This window comes from Peromyscus eremicus, chromosome 1 (genome assembly GCF_949786415.1).
Source record: "Peromyscus eremicus chromosome 1, PerEre_H2_v1, whole genome shotgun sequence".
Lineage (NCBI taxonomy): Eukaryota > Metazoa > Chordata > Mammalia > Rodentia > Cricetidae > Peromyscus > Peromyscus eremicus.
The window spans coordinates 87464593-87482584 of NC_081416.1; positions in this window are offsets into that span (position 1 = coordinate 87464593).

Here is a 17992-nt window from a genome sequence, read left to right on the forward strand (position 1 = left end):
CAGGCATGGTGACACACGCCTTTAATCCCAAGAAGTGAGTCTTTAATCCCAGGGAGGGACGGCAAAAACAGAAAGATATATAAGGCATGGAGACCAGAAACTAGAAGCATTTGTCTGGTTAAGCATTTTGCTGGTTAAGCTTTCAGGCTTCTAGCAGCAGTTCAGCTGAGAGCCATTGGGATGAGGACACAGAAGCTTCCAGTCTGAGGAAACAAGACCAGCTGAGGAATTGGCAAGGTGAGATAGCTGTGGCTTGTTCTGGCTCTGATCTTCCAGTGTTCACCCCAATAACTGGCCTCAGGTTTGACTTTATTAATAAGAACTTTTAAGATTCATGCTACAAATCACTGAGAGAAGACAAGTACAGAAGGCAAGATCAGTGGAGTTCAACAGCTCAGAAACTCAGACACTGCTGGTGTCTGCTACACTAGCAGCATCTATACTCTGGGCAAGAGATGGGCATTCTCCCGAGCACCCCTAAAAGAGCATGCCCAGGAGGGCCTGAGGATGACTTTGCATGGCAGCCTGGAGAGAGGGGTTTGTAACCCTCAATGTTTTTGTTAGTTACTCCAACCAGATATCGAAAGAAGCATCCCAAGGGACAGGGGGTCATTTAGGCTCACAGTATGAAGGGATGCAGTTTATTGTGGAGCAGAAGGCACAGTAGAGGACTCTGTTCATCATGGCAGGAGCTTGCAGCATGGAAGAAGCTGGTCCATGGTGGCAGCAGTGGGCAGTTGGTATTCCTCAGCCCCTCACATCTTGATAGGAAAGAAAGCAGACAGGAAGTGGGACCAGACTGTAACACCTCAAGGGCCACCCCTGGTAACCTACTTCTTCCAGTGAGGCCGTACCCCCTAAAAGTTCCACCATCTTCCAGAACAGGGATACCAGCTGGGGGCCAAGTATTCAAACACATGAGGCTAGGAGGAACCTCTCACATTCAAAACACAACGCCCCCACAATCAGATCAGGACTTGCAGTAATACAGACAGTGGTTGTAGGAAGGGGAGACTCAGCCCAACCATTTACATTTCTAAGGAATTCATTGGGAGACTGCACTTAAGAACCACTGCCCTCTACAGAAATAAGAGAAAGTCAGGGATCAGTTCAGCTCAAATCCAAATTTCCAACTCCCAAGTAAAGAATCCATGGTCTTGAGGACAGTCAGTCCTTTCCCTTATCCAACCACCTTGCCAGCTTCTGTGTCAGGCCTGCTGACTGCTGGTTGACTTTCCTGGGCTCCCCAGTGGCCTCTGTGTTTCAGCATACCCCATGATAAAAGTAGTGTTTTCTCCCCTGCCTTCCATCAGCACAGAGGTTATCAAGGTGAGGCACCCGCACAGCAATGGCACCCGCACAGCAATAGCTCCCGACCAGATAGCCTTTCAGGACTGGGGAGAGCTAGAAGGTTATAGTGGCAGCTCAGCCCACAGGGAGAAGAGATGGACCAGGATGCTGTTATTCTGTTGTAATCTCCTGCTCAGCATCCAGGAGGGATGGAGGGATAGGTATTCACAGAGGACAGGAGAAGTGCATATGGACAGAGTTCCAGACAGGCTAGAATGGACACACTGATACCATGGAAATCTGGTCCCTTCTTGGAGTTCCTAATCTCATTAATAAAAAGAATTTAAGAATGAATTCAACAGAAGTTTGGAACAATTTTTTTTATGGTATAAAAGAAAGAAGAAAAACAAGCAAAAATACATGACAGACAATCTGTAAATCTTATCAGCTTCTCAGAGAATACTGGATGAGAGAAGGAAAGGGGCCATGCTATTTGAGTTCCCAGCAGGGAAGTCTGCCGCACAGCATCAGGCAGTGGGGAGAGAAGCTTTAGAGAAAGAGCGAGGAAACCCAGAGTACGAGAAAAGGCAGCCTTAGGTTCTGGCCAGCTTCCAAAAGAAAGAGACAGAAAAAATTAAAAAGTTTATTCAGAAAGGTGGGCAGAGCAGCCAAACCTCAAGGCCGTGTTGTAGAGACTGTGTTGGGAGACAGGAATTCTGGGAAGGAAAAAATATACTATCTCATTAAAGGAATAATTATTTCTCCTATCTCTTCCCCATAGCCTGAGGTGAAACCACCTTCCTGAGTCATTAACCCTCTTAATTAGAATGTTAGGTCTCCACCCAGGCCCAGGATTCTATTCTCTTGGGCAGAAGGTGGTTTTTTGGTTTTTTTTTGGTTTTTTTTTTTTGTTTTTGTTTTTTGGCTTTTTGGTTTTTGGATTTTGGGTTTGTTTTTTTGTTTTGTTTTTTGTTTTTTGTTTTTTTTTTAAACTAGGCCTTTAATGCTGTTCTAGCAGCAGCTCTGAATCCCTAGATCAACAGCCAATCAATCTCTCCAGTTCTGCACTTCTTCAAGAGGGAATAGTTGCCCAGCTTCCATCACCAGTGTGAGAACCTGTCATTTAATCAGAATGGAGAAATGAGAAGATCCTCTGAAGTCTCCAGCCTGGGTGTTAGAATTCTAAAACCTAGTGAACGGCAAAAGAAATAAAAAGAAAAGGACCTGGCTGCTCTTAGGTGTGGTGGAGGAGAAAGTTTATTGTAGATAAAAGGGAGAGCATAGCCAGAGGCAAGGACAGCTGGGAGTGTCCAGAGTTTCTATGACCCTGACTGAGCTGGGCCATGTAGGGGGAGGGGGGAAGAGAGGAGAGAGGGGAACCAGGTGTAACAGCTAAGAGAGTGATAATATGAAAGGTGCAGGTAACCAAGATGTCTGGATTATACAGGGAAGAGAAGCCCAGTCCCCTGGACTGGGGAGTTTGGGGTAGGAGGTAGAGTATGCAAGCCAGGACCCTGTAATGGGTAGAGACTGAGGGATGCTGGGGAGACTGAGGGATGCTGGGAGAACCTGATGGCCAGGTCTGCTTTGATATGTTAAATAGGTACCATTTATCCTGGGTTTTGAGACAACACCTAGGTCTCCTCAGAGGTTCAGAGTCAGCATAGGTACAGTGAGAAAGACACTAACTTTCTTAGAAGCAGAGATCTGAGTCCAAAGAGAATTTGCTTAGATTTCCAGGTTCTTGTACCTCAAAATAACGAATTGGACCAGGGTTACATGGATAGTGATGGAAAGAGACAATTTGTGGGGAAAATGAAGGAACGAAGGAACGGAGGAAGGAGGGAGGAAGGGAGGGAGGGAGGAGGAAAGAAAGGAGGGAGGGAGGGAGGAGGAAAGAAAGGAGGGAGGGAGGGAGGAGGGAAGAAGGAAGGAAGGAAGGAAGGAAGGAAGGAAGGAAGGAAGGAAGGAAGGAAGGAAGGAAGGAAGGGAAGGAAGGGCTCCTGAGAGGGCCTCAGAGCTAGAAGAGGAGCTCTGAGAGGCTTGGTGAGCCTTTAAATGATCATTTACATACTGCCTGCTTTCTCTTGGAAATCCCCTCTCCTAGACTATTTTGTTATAGGTGGTCCTAGTGCTGATGGGTTTTCAATCTTTCCTCTCTTTCTCTCTTTCATTTTTTTTTCTTTCCCTCTCTCTCTCTCTCTCTCTCTCTCTCTCTCTCCTTTCTCTCTCTTCTCTCTCTCTCTCTCTCTCCTTTCTCTCTCTTCTCTGTCTTCTCTCTCTCTCTCCCTCCCTCCCTCCCTCTCTCCCTCTCTGCCCCCATCTTCCCTCCCCCTCCACAAGCCTTAACCTCCTGCCAGGATTTCACATTCTTAGCTTGAACTTGGCCACGGTAGGAGTATTTATTTACACCACAGACCTGGACAAATACTGTTTAGTCTCACTCTGTTCGGTTGTGCTTTGGAAAGTCTGTTATTAACCGCTCACTGGCTCCAGGTCAGGCATGCAGGTCTCGGTTTTCAAGCACCCCATATGATTCTGATGTGGGCTAACTTTGAGAGCCAAGGATCTACAAAGATATTCTATCTCAAACCCTCCATTTGACAGATAGGGAAACTGAGGCTTGATGAGAGGAAATGTCCCAGCTGAGGTCACTGTGGCAGGCCGTTTGTGTGATCAGGGCAGTAGGGCTGACGGTGGCTCCTGAGTGATTCCATAGCTCTGGAGTGAGGCCTGAGAACTTCCCTGTCCGACGGAGTGCAGGCCACTCTGAAAACCACCATTGCAGAGTTGCATATTTGAGTGATCACTCACCATTTGGCATCGTTCTGATGTCAGGGCATAGTGGAGAGAAAATGGAAATGGCAGGTATTCTGTCTGGGTTCTTCTTTTCACTAACTGGCTCTGTCTGCAGTTCGGAGGGTGAGGGTTAAAGCGATACTTTAACAAGCCTTCCAGATAATCTTTGAGTGACACTTCTGTAGCAGGAGAGCCTGTAGCTTCTGCCTCATAAATAATGGCTCAGAGACAGTTCAGGTCAGAGAAGAAAGACTCACAGGGTACAAGGCCAGTACATATAGCCAATAACCCTCCTTCCTACCCAACTTATTTAACACTGTGTCTGTAAGGATTATGTCCTTAATTATGTCACCAGCTTGCGACGGCATCCCAGCCTAAAAAGCAGGTGTGCCCTCTGTGTCCTCTCTTTCCGCACTCTCTCCTTCTGTGTTCTCCCCCTTCTCTCTCTCTCTCTCTCTCTCTCTCTCTCTCTCTCTCTCTCTCTCTCTCTCTCTCTCCCTCTCTTTCTCCCAATAAAGCTCTAGAAAGGTAACCATGGTTCATGATTTTTCCGTCACCTATACATCCAGCACTCTCCTTCAGCACTGTCCTCCATCGGCATGACCGCCGTGGGCCAGCCACAAGTGCCGCCACTTAACCAACAGTGTCCTCATGGCCATAGGCTAAGTGGTGGCCACGAGTCCTAAGCTCTAACAGGATCCATTCCTCAGACATTTAAGGGCAACACCTTTCTGGAAACAGCAGGACCACCACAGCAGACACAAGCAGAGGAGATGCTACGTCTGACTGGCTTCATGCTTAATGAGGGGCCACTGGGTGGACCTTCCCTGACCCTTTTGCTCATTCTGTTTGGTCTGGGGACAGCTTTAGGTGTCCTGATTCTAGAAGTTAATTTGGTCTCACCACACTGAGTCCAGCATTTCCTCTGTTTCTCATGTTCCCCAGGGCCGGGGAAAGGGTAACTGAAGTAATGAGGTCTGCTCACATCACATCCACAGTCAGGAGTAGAGAAAGGGGGCTGGAAAAATGGTTCAGAAGCTGAGTGTTTGCTATTCTTACAGAGGACCAGAGTTCAGTTCCCAGCACTGAGGTTGAGTGGCTCACACTGCTTTACTCCAACTCCCAAAAACCCAACAGCCTTCTGATCTCTGCAGAGCCCCCCAGGCGCGCACACACACACACACACACAATAAAGCCAATCATTAAAAAGAGCAAAGGAAGGACTGAATGCATACATGCTTAGTACTCAGCTAACTCTCTATTCTTACACGGTCTAGAACCCCAGATCAGGAAATAGCTACTCACTCCAGGCAATGAAAGCAACACCCCTTAAGACATCAGCCCAACGTAGACTATCTCTCAGTGAGACTCTCTTCGCAGGGGATTCTAGGTTGTGTCCAGTGGACACAATTAAAGCTGATTATTCCAGTCCCCATTAGCTGAACTCACCCAGAAGCAATGGAGTCCAGATAATGTGGTTCCATGACAAATTCCTCAGACACAGATCAGAGCAGGAAGCTGTGGAGAGGGCATACAGTACAATTGAGAAATAGCCAGAATCCAGAAAAAAGCAAGACTTTCAGCCTCTCTAAATCTCCACATTCTCCATTCCACTGGAATCCCTCAACAAAAGCACAGAACCTTCCAGAAAGCTTCTAAAATTGCCATGATGGTCTTGAGAGGCCCAGATATATAGCTTGTGGATAAGGGCTTGTTCAAGAGGGACCCAGGAACTTCAGTTACACTATCCTATACATCAACAGCTGCAACAGAAGTGTCCAGAAAGGTTTTGCTAAGACATGAAAAGTCTGACTATCTGAATAATTCAAAAAGCCTTCATGCCAACCCTATGATCCATTATTAAGAATGGATGGATGGGGTTGGGGATTTTGCTCAGTGGTAGAGTGCGTGCCTAGCAAGCCCAAGGCCCTGGGTTCGATCCTCAGCTAAAAAAAAAAAATGGATGGATGGATGACTATCCAGAAAGGATCTCTCTCACAGAAAAGATTTTCTTTCCTACAAATCCCAGGACTTTGTAGGAAAGAAAAAAAATTAAATTCCATGAAATTAGCACTACCCATAGTTTGAAAGGTCTGCCCTCCAGATCTTATTCATGTCTAATCCCCATAAGAATGTGGAGGAGGCTTTGGGAGGAGCCTCAGTGTTTACTATTCAAATCCCCAGAACTTCTGTAAAGCCAGGTGAGGTAGCCTGCTCTCTAATCCCACAGTGGGGTGGAAGATGGACTCTAAAGAAGCTCAGGGACCAGTTAGCCTGGAGCACACAGTGGCAAACAACTACAGAGACCATAGATAGCTGTGTAAGGTGGAAGCAAGGATCAGTACCTGAGGTTGTTCTCTTCCATGGTACATATGTGTCTACACCCACACATACAAACACATACATACATACACACATGGGCACACGTCATAAACTCACAGACATACGAGTTTCAATCTAGAACACTAAGACCATCCAAGGGTAAGAACATTCCCAAACAACTTGCTGCTTTGGAACATGGTAACTTCACTATCTGAATGAAACGCAGCTTATCAGGTGTTAAGTAATGAAGGCCTGGCATTATGAACATCATTTAGGATGCAACTGTGATTAGGGCAAAGTTGGACCTTGGGATGCTCATAGATCAGTGGTAGAGAAAGATCTGGTGCTCAGACAGTTAGGAGCACAGAAGATTTGCTATGTCAACCACGGAAAGAAGGGCACATATGCAGATGACTCTAGGTGCAGGGATATAGGGAAACTCTGTGAGGACTCTGCTCTGATGGGTGCCAATGAACTAGAAAGCAATAATATGGGTGATGGAAGAGGTCAGGGATGAGGAGACAGCAGGAGACAGAAGTAAATGGGAAAGTGAATGACCATAGACATGTAATATGACAATATGATTTCCAAGCAGCACTAAAGGCCTAATTAAGGCTCTTGGACTCTGGAGTTTTAAAATGAGATAATCAATATGACTATGTGTTTATCTTCAGTCTTAAAGGTCCTTAGTCCATATGCTAAAACCTTCTCTAACACAGTCTGAAGGTAGATGCCACCAGTGATGGATTGATTATCACTTTCTAAGATCCCATGCTACCGTAAGTAGACATGACAGTAACAAAGTGCAGTCCTTGTTGAGCTGGCTTTGCTCTGTAGTCCCTCCTGCCTACGTGTGGACCGGAGGGCTTATTGCTGGTGGCTGTTTTCTGTGTTGTTCCATCTCTTTCTAAATCTGGTCATTCAGAAATTTGTTCAAAATGTGACCACATATCCAAATGGTGAGGCTGGAGCATGCAGGAACAACTCCACTACACAAGGAGGAATATGAAATGGTGCATTACCTATAAGCCTTTTGACTACGCAATCCCACTACCAGAAAAGACAAAACATGGTATCACATTAGATATAAATTAAGAGGATCCTAGATTGTATCCAATTGCATTCTCTAAAGGAATAAATATGAATACTTTGGAAAAATTTTGTTCCACATATGATTATTATAGCACTTTTATGAATGTCTGGAAACAATTTCCATATGTAAAAGTGACTGATTAACTAAATGCTGGCACATTTATTTAATAGAATGTGAAATAGAAATTTTTAAAAATTTGAACCAGTAGAAGAACACAATGGAACAGAGGAAAATGTACCCTGGGGAGGAGAGTTCTTAGGTTCTTCTATTGCCGGATAGACTACTCCAACAAAAGCAACCAAGGGAGAAAGGGCTTGTTCTGGTTCATGATTTAAGGCATGATGAACTATGATGGGGAGGTGAGGGCAGCAGGAGGTTGCAGCAGCTGGTCGCTTCATATCCACAGTCAGGAGACAGAAGTGATGCATGCCTCTACTGCTTTGCCTGCTTCCTCCCCTTACACAGTCCAGGACCCTAGGCAGGGAATGGCACCACCCACAGTGAGCAGGTCTTTCCTGCATCTATGAGGGTAATTGAATTAATCCCCACAGGCATTCCCAGAGTCCCATTTCCCAGGTGACTCCAGATTCTGTCAAGTTGACAATTAACACCAACCATCACAGGCAGATTTTAAAGAAGCAACTTTGATCTGACCTATTTTATTTATTTATTTATTTATTTATTTATTTATTTATTTATTTATTTATTTATTTATTCATTCATTCATTCATTCATTCATTCTTTGGTTTTTTGAGACAGGGTTTCTCTGTATAGCTTTGTGCCTTTCCTGGATCTCGCTCTGTAGACCAGGCTGGCCTCAAACTTTCAGAGATCCACCTCCCAAGTGCTGGGATTAAAGGCATGAGCCACCACCCCCCGGCGGCCTGATCTATTTTATAAATATGTACATAAGATTTAAAAAAAAATTCCTTCACACCCTTAAATGCTGCAAGGAATGGTTCTTTACATTTTTCTTTATTTTATTGATAACTAACAGGTAATAATTGTACAAATTCATGTTGTTTAGCAAAACAATCCGATATCTTGATACATTTATGCATGTGTAATGTCAAATCATGGTAACTCATACATCCAGCACCTTGAGTGTTTATTTCTTTATGGCACGGCATTCATACACACAGAGTGACAGTGCCAGCCGTGCCCACTGTGAAACGGCAGCAGAAGTCATCCCTCTGTGTGGCGGTAACCTCATACCCTCGACCAGCTTCCCCGTCTCCCTCTGTGATAGCCATCGCTCTGCTCTTAACTTCATGAGATCAGCCTTTTGAAGACCCCACATGTGACTGGAGGCATGTGGTGCCTGTCTTTCCATGTGTGTCTAACTTCATTTTATATCACATCTTCTAGATTGATCCATGTTGTCACAAATAACAGGATTTCATGCTTTTGTGGCTGGATAGTATCTCTTCGTCTATGCACCTCTTTATCTTCTCGTGCTGATGGACATTTAGGCTGGTTCCAGAGCTTTGCTAGAGGAGCAGTACTGCAGTACACAGAGTCGCAAATCTTTCCAACACACTGACTTCATTTCCTTTGGATATGCACCCAGGAGTTGGGTTACTGGGACATAGCGTACTTATATTTTTAAGGAACCTCTGCACTTTTCTGTAATGGTTTTACCAATTTACATCTTTCCCAACAGTTACACAAAACTGTTAATGGTTGCTTTCTGTAGGTGGTGTGATAACTAAACAACAGATTGTTTTTCTTTTTTCTAATTTTTCCATTTTGCATATCAAATATGTATTGCTTTATCACTAGAAAACCAAATCCTTTTTTACTAAAAAGCAAACTTTACTAGTACTTCAACGCTCAATCAAGACTAACTCTTCCACAATCACTCCCCAACTCCAATCAGGAGGTCACTAAGTCTCCTCTGAGTTCAGACAGCAGCCAGACATAATAAGCCTTAGTGAGACACCCTCGGGAAGATGAGCAGTCCTGTCAAAATGTAGGGACTGCATCCATTTCCCTGAGGCACCCCACCCCTGCGTCCCTCCACTTCTGCCCCAGCCTTTGTCCTTTGGGGAAATCAAGACTGCAATCTAGTGGTCTCACTGCCACTGCCACTAACCTCTTTTTCACTTATCCCCAGCTTCTCAGGCAAAGCCTCTCAGAGAAGAGTAACCACCTGGCTTCCCTCTTCCCTAAAGATTCCCATTTGCCATCAGAATCCTGAGCCCCTTTGGGAGAAAAACTCTGGGAGGGGACACAGTTACTTCAAACTTACAGGAGTAGGAAGATTTAGAGATGAATCTGGGAGACTTGTTTTCCATCCTCCAGGGAAAAGAGCATCCTGGTAAAGCAAGCTGAAGCGATGCTTGATGCGCCCCCTGGTGGAAAAGAAGCTGTAAATGAGGAAGAAGGCTATTTTAAGATGCCACCAATCCCCAAAGCTTTCATTTTTAAAAGTCCTCTCCCGTGTCTTTTAAAATTCCACCTATATCTCACATTAAATATAATTTCTATACAATGACATAATAGTTTGAGTAAAGTAAATCCATGAATGTGTAAACATTCACATAACTCTTTTACCATTCTTATTATTTGAAGCCAATAAAACATGCTTGGTAAATGCAAACATTTTCATGATTCTCTGAAAAAAACTTAGACACTTGGTTCAGAGTGCCAATATCTGAGGAAAGAGAAGTTCACACATCAACCTCGTAGTGAGGTTTGCACCCTTCCTTAACCTGGGTGACAAAGAGACAACAGGAGTGGGGACCAGCAAGGTGACCACAGACTGGTTTGGGGAAGGCCCACAGCAATAGAGCTGTGCTCTGGGCAAAGCCAGACTGGTTCCTTGGAAGGCATGAAGCATGCTTCTGCAAATCCCTGCCAGTTTTTATACCCAGCTCACATAGAACATAGCCCCTCCTCCAGACAGCAGAGACCGTGGGAGAACAGGGAACAGCTTCTGCCTTGAAGGATTAGCCAGCCTGATAAGAAATACTTCATCCAACACAAAGGAAAACTAAGATAACCCATGAAGGACTGGGTGATCCAACTCCTGGATGTGGCTCAAATTATGAGAAATCAGAGAAGAGAGCTTTTTCTTTTTCTAGCCTCTTAAATACTTTAATGCATATTTCAATAAACTAAAAAAAGGAGTTGAATATTTTCACTGTAAAGAAATGGTCAGCACTTGAGGAGACAGTTATGTTTAACTAGATTGAAACATTATACAATATATTGATGTATTAAAACATCTCAAGGTATTCCACTAGTCTGTACAATTTTGTGTTTTGTATATTAGTTTATAAAGAAAGTTAATTTAAATTAAAAATTAATGAGGAGCACATATTCCAAATGTTCATCTTTTCCTCTGCTCTGGTTCTTAGAGGGAGCACTCATTAGATCTTTTTGTATTTGTTCTGATCTCAATGACTCCTATTCAAACTTTAATAATGCTCACACCCAAGAACTCAGCATAGCTCTTTCAGAGCCATGGGTTACTTCAGTCCCTTGGAAGTCCCTCAATTTTATATAAATCCAGAGATACCATCCTGCTGAGGATGAAGCTGATACAGTGGACATTAAACTTTTTTTCCCACTAGCACTCTAATAGGAATTTGGAAGGTTCCTGTTGTGTAGTCCTCATAGAAGAGAAAGCCTGCTGCTCACAGTGGAAGCTGGAAGAGAACATTATCCTGGCTAACCCAGCACACTGGAAATGAGCACAAGCCGTGGCCTCCATGCTCCCCCAGGACTCTGCATCTTGAGTAAATAGTATGAGTGTTTATATGGTGACATCAGTATACATACCTCTTCTAAGTAATTTTTAAAGCAATTTTCCAAGTTCTAAGAAAAATATTACTGAAATATTAGTTGGATTTAGTTGCAGGATAGTCAACATCTTTAAACTACTGAAGCTTTCCATCCATGTGTATGTCTCTTCTCTTATTTAGTTTTTTTTTATTGTTGTTGTTGTTTTGTTTTGTTTTTTGAGACAAGGTCTCACTATGCATACCTGACTGTCCTGGAATTCATTACATAGACCAGGCTGGCCCCAAACTCACAGAGATCTGCCCATCTCTGCCTCCTGAGTGCTGGGCTTAAAAGCATGCACCACCTTGTGCTCGCTTCAGCAGCACATATACTAAAAGCATGCACCACCACACCTGGCAATTTAGCTATTTTTAATGCCTCTGAGTAAAATACAATGTTTTAAACAAAATTTCAATCATTCGATTTTACCAATAAAGACTCAGGAGCCAAATGCTGGGGTCAAAGCCTGCTATCTCAGAGAGGCAGTGAAAGCACCCAGCTGACCTTCCTCCTCCTTTGCTGCCTCAAACAAACCTCCTCAAACGTAATGTCCCTCCCTTCTACTTCCTGTGTGTCTCTATCCGTCCTCCTGACTCCCTCTTACTCTCTTTGGTTTTTCCTATGTTCACTTCCTGTCAGCTGCTTGCTTACTCCCGCCTCTTGACCTATGGTTGACTTTATTTAATCCTGTTTACAATAATCAAGCAGAAAGCTCTTGGATTAGTGGTGTGTGCTAGGGCTGAGCCACACCATAACTAGAAACAGGTTTTTCCAGTAAATAATGCCATCTTGGGGTTCATAGTGTCATCAAATATCCTGCAACAATATAATAATCTTATCAACATGGATAACACACTTGCCTTGTTTGATTTACCCTTAGACTTTACATTTTATGTTTATATGCAGCTCATGTGGTTGGCACTTGTTTGATTCTATATTATGTTTTTAAATACATTGACACACACCAGTCAATATGAGTACATTGATCCCAGAGCCAGTCATTTTTTTAAAAATACTCCTATTAATTCCAATGTTCTACTTGCACCTTCTTTAGAGAGCCTGTACATATAGAAGCGTTTGCCCAGCTTTAAGCCTTCTTTTCCTTGGCTTTTCTGACTTGGCAGGTCCTCTGGTAACAAGACTGCTAGCAGAGCAGTGCTAACTGCAGATAAGCAAGGCTGCAGCCATCAGGTGAGGCAGGAGCAGAGCTCAGAGGTAATCCTGGCTGAAAATTAGCCTGGGCGAGAAGTCCTTCAAACCAGTAACAAATCTCCCCCTAAAAAACAGGGGAAGGGAGAGCTGAACTCAAAAAAGCAGAAAGAAGGGCTGGGCGGTAGTGGCGTACGCCTTTAATCCCAGCACTAGGGAAGCAGAGGCAGGTGGAACTCTGTGAGTTCTGAGGCCAGCCTGAGCTACAGAGTGAGTTCCAGAAAAGGCACAAAGCTACACAGAGAAACCCTGTCTCAATAACCACCACCCCTCAAAAAATTATAATAATAATAATAATAATAATAATAATAATAGTAATAAAAAAGAAGGAATGCACTCTTGAATGGAAATCAATAAAATAGAGTAGGAAGAACAGAAAAATTAGTGAAGCCAAAATCAATAAAAGTGAACAACATTTAGTTAGACTGACCAAGAAAAAATATGCAAATTACTTAAATCTTAAGTAAAAGAAGGAACAATACAAAAATAAAAATATATCACATGGGGAATGCTACCAAATTAGAAACCCTCTATACAAGGGGGAAACTTCTAGAAAAAATCCAAACTACTGAAATCAACTGACAAAGAACTAAAAAGTCTGAATGAAAAAAAAAAAAAAAAGCTGAACATTTCACAGGCCTTTACAAGATCTTAATTCAAGAAGGACATTGGAGTAATACTCAGAACACGTCCCATGAAGAAAAGCCCAGCATGTTTTACCAAGCACTTACAATTTTAAAAAGTCTTTCACAAAATCTTCTTCCCAAAAAATATAAACGAAGAGAAAATATTTTTCCAGCTCACCCAACAAACAGGCCCTGGCCCTTGTCTGTATGGGCTGTAACAAAATTGCCTTACACTGGCTGTGTGGAAGCCACAGCTTATTCAGCACAGATCTTAGGCTGGTATGTCAGAAACCAAGGCAGACCCAGTGTCCAATACAGTGCTCTCACACATGGTACCTTTTGGTTGCATCCTCACGTGCTGGAAGGGACAGAGAGTCTGAGTCTGGCCTGGGCCTTTATGACAAGGGCACTAACCCCATTCATGAGAGTCCCTCCTCCTTGACTTCCCAAAGAACCCACCTTTTAATGCATCTGGGCTTCCCCCTTGGTATATCAGGTACCAAACTGAGACAGAAATAAAACTATCAGCCAATATCCGGTTTAAAATGAGAACACAGAAATCATCAACAAATTGGATCCAGCAAAATGTAAAAAGTGTTGTAAATCATGGCCAAATCATTGGTAGCTTAAAATCAGTAGAATAAATCAAATTAATGGAAAATCACATTATCTAATTGATACGGGGGGGGGGGAGTCATACATTCTGACACCCTTTCATGATGAAAACACTAAGCCACATGGGAAGAGGAGAGAACTTCCCAAACTATAAAGGGCATCTATGAATGGTGTACAGCCAACACTGCACTTAATGGTGAAACATTCGAAGATCTCTCCTTAAGATAAGAAACAAGGCAAGAATGCTCACTTTTGTGATTTCTATCCAGTGTTATACTATACCCTCTTGCCAGGGAAAGAAACAAGGGAAACTAATTAAATAAAAGGCATCCAAACAAGTTGGAAAGAACTAAAGAATTAAAACTACCTTTATTGTAGATAGCATTATCTTATATACAGAAAACCCTAAGGAACTCACACACACAAATGTATGTATTTGAGCAAATGAACAAATTTAACAAGGCTGCAGAAAGCAAGATCGTTATATGAGTTGTGTCTCTAGAAACAAGCAATAAGCAATCAGAAATGAAATTGAGAAAATAATTCCTTTTAGTAAAGTACAAATAAATAAAAATACTTAGGGACAATCTAACCCCCCCAAAAAAATGCAAGATTTCAAGACGATAAAATACAAAACATCATCGAAAGGTCTGAAAAAAGTTAACTGCATTGCTTATCTTTCATGCTAGAACAAAACACCTGAAGGAGACTAGCAGGGAAAAGATATTCATTTAGCCAAGTTTTTTGAAGGATCAAGAGTATGGCATCTGCACCCACTCAGTTCTCATTAGAGCCACCTCAGCTGCATCGTGGTGGGTAGACACAGCAGGAGAACAAAGCAAGAAACCACATTCTATTTAGGAAGCCAAAGGGAAATCAGGAGTCCGCTCAGATTTTTATAGTAGTTTGTTTTTTGCACAAACTAGCTAGGATTCCACAGACCTCGTTTCTTAAAGGTTCCAGTGATGCCACTACCCTAAGATCTCTAACACATGACCTTTGGGGGTGTCTTAGTTATTTTTCTTTCTTTCTTTCTTTTTTTAAAGAATCTTTTTTTAAAAAAAGATTATTTATTTATTATGTATACAGTGTTCTGCTTGCATGTATCCCTTCAGGCCAGAAGAGGGAGCCAAATCTCATTACAGATGGTTGTGAGCCACCATGTGGTTGCTGGGAATTGAACTCAGGACCTCTGGAAGAACAGCCAGTGCTCTTAACCTCTGAGCCATCTCTCCAGCCCCTTAGTTATTTTCTTATTGCTTTGATAAAATACTGACCAAAAGCAATCTGGGAAGGAAAGGGTTTATTTCTATTTACATGTTCCAATTATAGTCCATTATGAAATAAGTCAGGGCAGGAATTCAAGGCAGGAACCTAGAAGCACAAACTGAAGCAGAGACTTACTGGCTTGCTCTCAGGACTTGCTCAGCCTCGTTTGTTGTTATTGTTTGGTTTTTCCAGACAGGGTTTCTCTGTGTAACCCTGGCTGTCCTAGAACTCACTCTGTAGACCAGGCTAGCCTCAAACTCAGAGATCCGCCTACCTCTGCCTCCTGGGATTAAATGTGTGCGCCACTACGGGCTCAGCCTGTTTTCTTTTACAACCCACAACCACCTGTCCAAGAGTGACACCACTCACAGTGAGCTGGGCCCTCCCACATTAATAACTAATCAAGAAAATGCCCAACACATTTGCTTCCAGGCAATCTGATGGAGGCATTTTTCTCAGTGAGGCTCCTTTTCCCAAATGCCAAAAACCCAGCCAGGACAAGGGGCATAAAGTAAATCCAAACCAACCCATAAAAAAAAAAAATCCTGTGCTCACAAATTGGGAAACGCGGTACTTTTTAAGATGTAAGCGACCCTTAAACTGACAGATGTAACATAATCCCTATTAAAATTCTAACTGCTTCTCTTGCAGAAATAGGCAAAATGACTCTGTAATTAGTATGACAACAGGGAGGATTCTGAATAACCAAAAAAAAAACAAAACAAAACAAAACAAAAAACAAAAACAAAAACAAAAAAACCTCGAGAAAAGAAGAAAGTTGGAGAACTCATACTTCCCAATTTGAAAGCTTACCACAAAGTTACAATAATTTAAAATGCTCATTGTTGATAAGTGACAAACACTTCTAATAGTGGGATAAAGTTGTAAATCCAGAAGTAGATTTGAACAACTCTGGTCTATTGATTTTTTCAGTGAAATTCCCAGAACAATTTCATCTATGAAAGTATCATCCATTCAATAGATTATGCTGAGATAAATGGATAGTCACATCCAAAAAGAATGCATTTGTAGCCATATCTGTCACCATAGACAAAAATCAACCAGAAGTACAATGGAGAACTAAATGTGAGAGCTAAAACTGTGAAAGTATTTCAAGAAATGATTTTGTGACCAGGGACATCCTTAAAAAGAAATTTGTAATTAACATCACAACAGACGGCATTGTTTATTGCTACATAACAAATTACTCCAACCAGTAGGGTCCAAAAACAACCTATATCTTTTTCACAATCCATGTGGGTCAGGGATTGGGGGAAGGCCTGGCTAGGTGACCTTTGTTCTGGGTCTGTCACAAGGCTGCAGTCATCTAGACATGATTAGAGAGGGTCTGTTTGCAGCTTCATTGTACACACACTCAGGTTCTTGCTATGTAGATAGGATGCTTGGGTATTCTCACTAGTCAACCCAGTAACCAAAGAAAGATAGGAAGAAAGAGACCACAATCCCTTACATCTGCTACCTGGGTTTCATATGTCACTTCCTCTACCACATTCTATTTGTTAGAAGCAAATTACTAAACAGAATGCACACCAAGGAAGGGGATTTTTGACATCATGTTTTAAAGAAAATTTTAAATTTTGAACTTTAAAATTTTGTGGACATGTTTTAAACTGCCACAAATATAGAATGGGATATCAACTCTCACCATTCCAATTCAACATTATGCTACAGGTTCCAGGCTATGTAGAAGGTTAAGAAAAAAGAAATGGGGCCAGAACCCCATGCCCCTGCTTCATTACTTCCAAAGGTATCACCATCTCTGATTTCAAGCTATACTACAGAGCTATAGTAATAAAAAACACATGGTATTGGCATAAAAACAGACATATTTATCCATGGAATCTAATTAAGAACCCAGACGTAAATACACACACTTGAATTATAATTTTAAAAAGCCAGAAAGACACAATGGAAAAAAGAAAGCATCTTCAACAAATGGTGTTTTTCTATCTGGACGCTGGCATGTAGAAGAATACAAACAGATCCATATCTATCATCATGCACAAAAGTCAAGTCCAAGAGGATCAAAGACGTCAACATGAAGCCATATATGCTGAACTTAACAGAAGAGAAAATGGGGAATATCCTTGAACAAATTGACACAGGAGACAACTTCCTGAAGAGAACACCAATAGCACAGGCACTAAAATCAACAGTTAATAAATGGGACTTCATAAAACTGAAAAGCTTCTGCAAGGCAAAGGCCATCATCAATAGGGCAAAATGGCAACCTATAGAATGGGGAAAGATTTTCACCAACTCCACTTCTGATAGTGGGTTAATATCCAAATTATATAAAGAACTCAGGAAACTAGACATCAACAAACCAATTAAATCCAATTAAAAATAGGGTACAGATCTAAAGAGAGAATTCTCAACAAAGGAATCTTAAATGGCTGAGAAACACTTAAAGAAATGTTCACATCCTTAGCCATCAGGGAAATGCAGATCAAATCTACTTTGAGATTCCATTTTACACTTGTCAAAATAGCTAAGATCAAAAACACAAATGACAGCTCATGCTGGTGAGGATGTGGAGCAAGGGGAACACTCCTCCATTGCTAATGGAGTACAAACTTGTACAGCCACTATAGAAATCAATATGACAGTTCCTCAGAAAATTGAGAATCAATCTACCTCAAGACCTAGTTATACCATTCTTGAGTGTATACCCAAAGAATGCTCCATCATACCACAAGGACACTTCCTCAACTATGTTCATAATGGCTTTATTCTTAATATCAAGGAACTAAAAACAACTTAGATGTCCCTCAACAGAAGCCTGGATAAAGAAAATGTGGTACATTTGCACATGCGAGTATTACTCAACTATTAAAAACAATGACATCATGAAATTTGCAGGCAAATGGATAGAACTAGAAAAAATCATCCTGAGTGAGGTAACCCAGACTCAGAAGGCTCAAGGGGAGAGCTCATGGATCTCCATGGGAAGAGGAAA